At 42.9% G+C, this 8060-nt stretch overlaps 1 protein-coding gene across 3 annotated transcripts in view; it reads left to right on the top strand.

Annotated features, from left to right (window-relative positions):
- SLC7A1 (solute carrier family 7 member 1) overlaps positions 1–8060 on the top strand; it is a 107594-nt gene that overhangs the window by 56394 nt on the left and 43140 nt on the right. For all 3 annotated transcript variants that reach the window (XM_006158417.3, XM_014591563.2, XM_006158418.3), the window contains exon 2: positions 6055–6154. The gene's annotated coding sequence lies outside the window, so the exon portion shown is untranslated. The remainder of the gene's footprint in view (positions 1–6054; positions 6155–8060) is intronic.

Here is an 8060-nt window from a genome sequence, read left to right as displayed (position 1 = left end):
TAATTTTTAGATAAAACAATTGTCCCAACACTAAATATTTTTTCTTGTTATTTTACAATTTTCCTTTTTCTTTTTTTTTTTTTTTTTTAATTTCTATAGGGCATGTATACTTGCCGGAGAGAGGACAGAGAGAAAAATCACCCCTTGAGGAGATGGCCACTCCACAGTTCCTTCACCATTTTCCGCTCAGGGTTTTGGGCACATACAGATAGTCCAGCATGGTTTTCAACCCTTTGGTTCTAGGACTTGAACTGCACAATGGGATCTGCCATGTGGGAGTCCAGCTTCCCCAAGCACCGTGCCACTTGGCTGGGCCCGATAATGACATTCTTAAGTGGGCAGTGGAATCCATTCTGAGTGTTTCCAGGTAACTACAGAGTAGCAGCTGTAAAACTCACTATTTGGAGAAAGAAAGTACGTCATGGAAAGATTAGTAGTGAGAATATGTCTTGCTGCGATAGAACCGTGGAACAAGGTGGGGTCAGTCGGAATGTAGGGGAACAGCTCTGCAAAGAGTTTCAGTCTTTAGCTCCGTACCATCCAGATCTTCCCCTGGGAATCTGCTATTTCAGTTAACAAGGCCCGGAAAATCTAAAGTGCAGAGCTCAGCACTACAGTACTGAAGGACTGAGGCAATCACTCCCTAGTTCCTGTGGTCCAGAAAACCCTTTGGGGACCACCCACTCTGAGCGTGTCCGTGGTCAGTTCTTGCTGTGATCCTTATAGTGCCCGCATCGTGGGCAGGCTCTCAACAGCAAGGGGCAGAAAGGCCTCGGGCTGCCACAGCCTCTGAGGATGGTTTCAGATTCTGAGGTGTTGCCTGAGGTCTGCCCTGACGACTCTGGAGACACCGAGGGCTTGATTCTGTGCTTTAGGTTTTGGTTGCCATCCTCTGTCTCTTTCTTAAACAGTTCAGACCCATAGTCCATGTTTTCTTTTAACGAAAATATTAAGAACTTATGCAAAAATTTCAAAACAATATTTGTATCAAAGGAAAAATTAAACTAATTGCAACTTGCCTTTCCAAACTACAAATGCCTCTTTCTAAGACTGATACCACCTCCTATCCCCTTGACCTGTACCTGGCACTCAGTACATATTTGTTGAATGAAGAATAGTGTAATAACTCATCCACAGACAAAACAGCTAAGTAGGTTTGCCAGAAAGTTGGGCACTATGTTTAATAAAATGAATTGAAAGACATTTTTAATGGTTCCTGTCAATGTACCAAATGGAAACTGACTCCTTTAGTTTGTAAGTCACTCAGTGGACAATGTTTGCAGGTTGCTGTCTGTTCATATTTTCCCTCCACGTGCCAGGCATCCGCTATTACTGTATTATATTGTAGCTGCGTGGTGTCACCGTCGCTTTTACAGTCCCTGTGTGCTCCTGGAAGCCCGTCAAGGAAAGTATTGAAATGCTGCTTGCTGTTCTTAGGAAGTAAATGAAATGGAATTCTTTAGGTATGAGGTGTAGCATTCTCATTACTCTGTTTTTAACAAAGGGCTTTTCAAATCTGAAAAATTAGAGTAAATCGGTTGGAACATTCTTGGATTAGAGAAAACAGTACCAATGAATTAATTTGCTCTGCATTCCACTGCCATTAATCCTGATGAGTTCATCGTGGGTTGGCCTGTGGCATGCCTTTCTTTAGACTTTTAAGTTTAGCATAGACTGCTTTTATACCATGACATGAAAGTGTGACTAGCCTAGGCAGGATCACCATGGTAGGCTGCTTATTAATTCATGCCTGAAGAAGCAGGAGAGCTGCTTTCCAAGTGGTGAGCACCTAGTAAGCTGGACTGTGTTCATTTCATTGGGCAACCCTTTAAGCAGTGATTCTCAAACTGTTTGGCCCTAGAAACCCCTTATATTCTTAAAGACTGTTGAAGACTTCAGAGAGCTTTTGTTTATATGGATTGTATCTATCAGTGTTTATCCATTAGAAATTAGAATTTAGGCCAAGTCATGGTGGCGCATTCTGTAGTGTACTGATCTGCAGTGCTGAGAGCCACATGGCCAGTTGTGGGTTTAGACCCTGAGCCTACCTGAAACATACCAGGTATGCACTCAAGATCTTGATTAGCTAAAGAGCCAGGGTAGGGGATTGTGGCATTGGAGACTCAGTCACGCGTGCGTCTCTTTCTCTTGCGCGCTCTCTTTCTCGCATATAAAAGAAAGAAAATAAGTCCATCCAAAAGAGAAATTTCAATTTTGCATTACTTGAAATACTTGTGTATGATCCATCTAAAATAATAATAAACCCATTTTAAGTTCATAGATAACAATTTTATGAAAAACTAACTTTTTGAAAATAAATTCAATAAGAGTGGCATTGTTTTTTATACCAGAGGACTTCAAAAAGTTTGTGGGAAAATGAAATTAAAATATGCATATATTTTGGTGCAAAAAATTGTGAGAAATCCAGATATAGGTTTTTATGATATGTGTTTTTTATGAACTTTTAGAAGACCCATATTTACAAATCTCATTACTGTTTGGCTTAGTTGAAGGCAGCTAGATTCTTCTAGTGGTTTCTGCATTCAGTCAGTTTTGATGGGTTGTTTTAGTTTACATATATAAAGGAAATATTCTCTCACAGGTATGTACTTAGAAAAGGAGGAAAGCCATGGTAGCCCTTTCAGATAATTGGGATGTTCTTTTTTGATATTATACCCAAACTCTACAGGTGTTAGTTGGTTTCACTGTGGGATCTGAAATCCTGTCAATGAGCTCTTTGTACACTAAAATACATGGGTGTGTGTGTGTTTTTTTTTTAGAGAATTATTTTATTTAACTATATTTATTCATTTAATTTGGCCAGAGAAGGACAGAGAGAGAGCGAGCAAGCAAGCCTCCAAGTCTGGGACTTGAACCATGGTTCGCCATGTGGGAGTCCAGAGTTCTTAACCACCACGCCATCTTCCGGCCCTACATGGGTGTATTTTGTACTTTGAAGCAACCTTTTACCCATGCATGATTTTTGTTTTACTGAATTATGTAGACCTTCCAAGTATTGGAATATTTTATCATACAATATTAAATAAAAACAACATTTGTTAATTTCACTCCTGTACCATCAGAAAACATGAGTTTTAGGAAATTCTTAAGATCTTAATGATGGATACACATTTTTCAAAATTCTGTTTTTTTCCTTGAAACCCCACATTTCATCATTTCAACAAACATTGTGAGTTGTTTCCCTTCTAGATTCTGCCCCTTTAGCCAGAGTTATTTTCTTAAAATACAAATCCCAACCATGGCTCTTAGCTGCCCCTCCCTCCTCTCAAGAACAGAGCTCACCAAGGTCTGCCTTTTTCTTTGGCCCATCCTGAAGTGATCTTAGCTTAGACAAGGACTCAGATGACTTCTCCTCTAGCCCCCAGAGCTTTGATAGTTTCTAGTCTTTTTTCAAAACTGTTAATGTTTTTTGCAAAGTGAGTTAAAATAATTCAGATTTATTATCTTACAGTTCTGGAGGTCAGAAGTCCCAGGTGGTTCTACATCAAGGTGTTGACTGCATTCTTTTCCAGACGCTCAAGGAGAGGATGTTTCCTTTCCCAGCTCCTAGAAGCCGCCTGCATTCTTTGGCCCATAGGTCACCTTATGTATTCAGAGTCAGTGAGGACGGCTGATGGGATCTTTCACACCACAGCCTTTGGACACCAGCGCCTCTATTCCCCCTTCCATGCTTTCAGCACCCTAGTGCACGCTGAGCGCATCCAGGAAATCCTCTCCTCTTTGAGGTTAGCTGGTCAGCATCTTTATTCCTTCTGTAACCAGAAGTTCCCCCTGGCCCTAGACTTTGCTGTTTTTACAGCTTCCAGGGACATGGACATTTCTTTTAAAAAATTTTTAAATTTATCATTATTATTATTTTTTAAAATTTACTTTAGGGCATGTATGCTTACCAGAGAGAGAGAAATTGAGAAAGCAAGCTTCCAGGTTGGGACTCGAACCACAGTTGGCTGTATGAGAGTCCTGCCAGCGCCCATACCCCTGCGCCACCTGCTGGCCCTCTGGGACATGGACATCTTTGGTGCCTGTTTTTATGTCTGTCACACTCAAGCCTTTTTACTTCTGCACTCAGTTCCTGCTTTCTGAATACTTCCTTCCTTCTCCTCTTTTCTCTACAGTAGACTTGTCCTGTAAATATCACCTTGTAGAAAAGATATTCCTGAAGTCTCCAGCTTCTGTTCTATCAAGAGAAGCTGGTATGTGAGTCCCCACGTTGACACCCATTTCTCCCTGGCCATCTGGATTTATCTCGGAGTTGGACTATGAACTCAACCATATTCACCTTCGTTTCTCCCAGTGCTCCCCTGGCACATGATAAACCTTCACAAGATAGCAATGGATTGACAATCAGGGGGCTGGGCTTTAGATACTGTTGAGTTAGTGTCCAGTTTTTTGGTGCAGTAATGGCATTACAGTTATGTAGGATAGCGTCCTTAGGATTTATTTTCCCAAATACTTAGAAGTCAGATGGTCATGATACCTGTAGCTCACTTATCTAAAGAAAAATAAAGCACATAAGGCAAAATATTAAATATTGTAAATATAAATGTAGATGAAGAATGAACATTTGTTAACATTTTCATAGATTTGGATATTTTCAAAATAGAAAGTGGAAAGGAATGAAATATCCATATACAATGAATATACAAAAGGTGTTCGTCAGGATAGAGTAAGATTCTGATTAGCAATCTGCTGCTGTTAAGTTCTAGACTCTAGTGCCCAGCAGGTGGCATGTTGGTTAAGGCACTAGACTGCCACATTGTTGACCACAGTTCAAGTCCTAGACCTAGCCCCTTGAAAACCACACCAGGCATGTGTGCATTGATGCCCCAAATCCCAGGAGGGGAGTGGAGAAGGGATTATAGCATGGCCATCCTCCCCGGGGAGTGAGTTCTCACTTTCCCTTTCTGTCTCCCTGGCTAGCTCATGTGCCTTATGGCAACAACCTTAAAAAAAATAAATAAATAAACTTTAGTTGTTGATTAGTATCTTTCATGTGTTTTTTTAAAATGTTTGTTTCTGAGAGAGAGAAAGAGGAAGACAAGCTCCCTCAACAGGATCTCAAGCTCTGATCCTCTGCCCACTCTTACTATCTAGTAAGGATCAAGTGCCTGGTGTTATAAGTCAGCTAAGACTTGATTTTCCGTCTGGCTTCTAGCATTGTTGTAGTACTTCCATGCCACTGTGGCTGGGCCTTTAAGTGCATTTTTTTAAAAGCATTTCTGACATAATGGTAATCCCCTCTGGGTTCACAGTAGGTACAGATCATACTGAGGCTGCTTAATTAAACCTCGCCAACCCGTGGGTGAGTGGTTGAGTGTGCAAGTGTAAATTGTAAGATTAAGAAACAAAGGACTTTATATGCTTGCTTCTGGGAGGTTTTTCCCAGCATGCCTTCAGGCTGTGTTCAGAGGCACCTCCTATGAATAGTCCAGCACTGATTCCATTCCTTCTAGGGCTGCAGGCCACTCCTGGGCACCAAGTCCTACCTGTAGGGTAGTCTCTGGCGAGTCCTCAAGTCCTCAGACTGCTAGGTGAGCAGCATGTGTCCTTGCTGGCAGGAGAGTATATGCAGAACTCCCTCACTAAATGGCCAGTAACACGAACGGATCAGAGTCCAACTGTTTTCTAAAGACCAGCTAAGGTTTCGGTCTCTGCTGACCTCGCCTCAATACCAGTGTCCAGAGGGATTCAGTCCCCTTTGTGGGCCCCAGCCAGAGCCTCAACTTTTGCATGTTTACCTCCGTGCACCGGATTTATGCAAATAGCTGTATGTGACACTTTCATGTCCTCTTTGCAATGTGAGAACCCATGTAAACAAGGAAATTGGTGGAAACTATGGTTTGGGGGCTCCTCTGACTCCCTCATGCTGATCAGCCCCCGGTGATACCCTCTTGCTTCCTCTTGCTGCTCACTCCTCTTGGTTGTTGCTACAGTCAGGGAGGGTATCCTTCCTGCTTCAGAGCTGAGCTGAATCAGACTCAGAGGTTCTGGAGTCCGCATATGCCATGTCTAATGTTCTTCCTTGCTTTTCAGGAGCCTGAAGCCCCCATCGCACCCCTCCTGAGACAGCTCTGCTCCCAAATACAGGTGATCCTCGGGTGAGAAGGTGTTGGGTCCTCACGTCATATTCCAGGTACGGCCTGCCATTGCTGCAGCAGGATGGTCTCTGTGTGATATATGATTCATTTACACCCACAGTTGCTGTTGACTTTACAGACAGCTGAAACCCGGGGTCATTGTCTTTTTAAATTCCTAACTGCTGTATATTTCCAGACTCACCTAGCTCTTCAGTCTCCATTGACTCAGCAGAGTCCAGGTGTACCTCTTTTCTATAGGTATTTAAGTTCCTAGACTTCCTTCAAACAAATCTTTCAAAAATTTTTCCAGAGGGCATGCATGTGGGCAATCTCTAGAAAGAGACAGAGAGGGAGAAGGAGAAAGTACCCCTTGATGGGACATGATCATGCCTCAATTTCTTTTCCTCCATTTTTCCATCCTGTTGAGATTTGGGGTATGCACACCCAGTGCCTGGTGTGTTTTTTCAAGCCACTGCGGCTAGGATTTGAACTGTGGTTGGCCATGTGGGATCCAGTTTCTTTAACTATCGGGCCGTGGGGCTGACCCAAATAGAACTCTTAATATCCTATGGCCAGTAAGGCCTTGTTCCATGAAACCTGGTCACCAGGGCCCACTGTGGGGAAAGGCTCCACCTGCAGAATCCTCAGCTCATTTATCATGTGAACTCCTGGGTCTGTATTGCAGTGCTCTGGGCAGTGGTCGTGGCTGGGCCCTGCTGGCTTGCAGGGCCGCAGCAGTGATGCACCTGCCTGTGACTCCCAGAGCCTCGTAGGGCTGTTTCCAGTTTCCTTCCTGCTCTAGAATGCCTCATCTCATTACTGGTTGCCTTACTCCTCTTACTTTAACGGCTCGCTATTTCACTTGCAAATTCTCGTAGCTCATTTCTGGATTTATGTGCTACTACAGTCTGCTGTAGGTCAGTGTCTAGCAGGCTGTTCCTTGGGCTCTGGAGTTCCAAGGAAGACCCACAAGCAGGCAGGACAGAGAGAAGTCCGAGGTCACCAGCGAAGCTCTGTGCTGCCATCTCTCTGTAAATAGAGTAGCTCTAGTTTTAACTGATTTTTAGATTTGGTCATGGCATAGGATGTAGTTTGGGGGGGAAAAGGGTGCCGCTATAAAAATAGTAAGAAACTATTGCTGTAGTTATTTTTTTACTAAACAAAAAATGCTTACTGTGCATGAAAACTACATCATAATTGCCACTGGTTCCTTCATCACAAAAAGTAGAGCTATAGCGTTTTATTAGTTGAGAGAGAGGGTGAGTCTGTGTGTGTGTGTGTAAATGTGTGTGTGTGTGTGTGTGTGTAATGCACCTTACCTGACTTTTCTCTCTCACACATTCTTACACTCATCTGATGCTATTCCTATTCTTAATTCTGAGTCTGTAGCTATATTAAGCACACATAATTAGGATCAGCAGCCCACGCTGAGTCCTTAATCAGAAGGACATTGTGGGGGATGTAGCCGGTGACCTTTGCCACATGGAAGCAACTCTGGGCAGGCTGCCTTGAAATAAGAATTAAGGAGGAAGAAGGAGGTCCTCCCCATCAGTTCCGTGTTCGTGGGGAGGATTAGGCTATAAGTAAGCGCCTTGTTTATTAGGCTGTCTGAGACCTAGTAAATGTCAGAAACAAAGGTGCTAAATTACTAGGGGCACTTTCCCAAAGAGAGTTGTAAAATTAGTTCCTTGCCAGCCGGGAAGTGGGAGGAAGTTCCACGTAGGCCAGAAGCCATTGTGTGCATAAACCTTGAGAATCCTTTTCTTTTTCCTCTTGGTTTTAGATGCTTAGCTAGTAGTAAAATGACCTAAATTAGAGTGAGCTCATTCTTCATTCTTCCTCCTGTTACATCAGTCAGTGTGTTTCTGTCCTCTGAACAAACTATTTTAGAGCATCTTCCTTTGTTACCTAACACTGGGGCTGAGTATTGATATCTGAGTGAAAAGCTTAAATCAGACTATT

The sequence above is a fragment of the Tupaia chinensis genome, unplaced genomic scaffold, assembly GCF_000334495.1.
Source record: "Tupaia chinensis unplaced genomic scaffold, TupChi_1.0 Scaffold000597_1, whole genome shotgun sequence".
Taxonomy (NCBI): Eukaryota; Metazoa; Chordata; class Mammalia; order Scandentia; family Tupaiidae; genus Tupaia; species Tupaia belangeri.
This window is presented reverse-complemented; position numbering and strand designations above follow the sequence as displayed.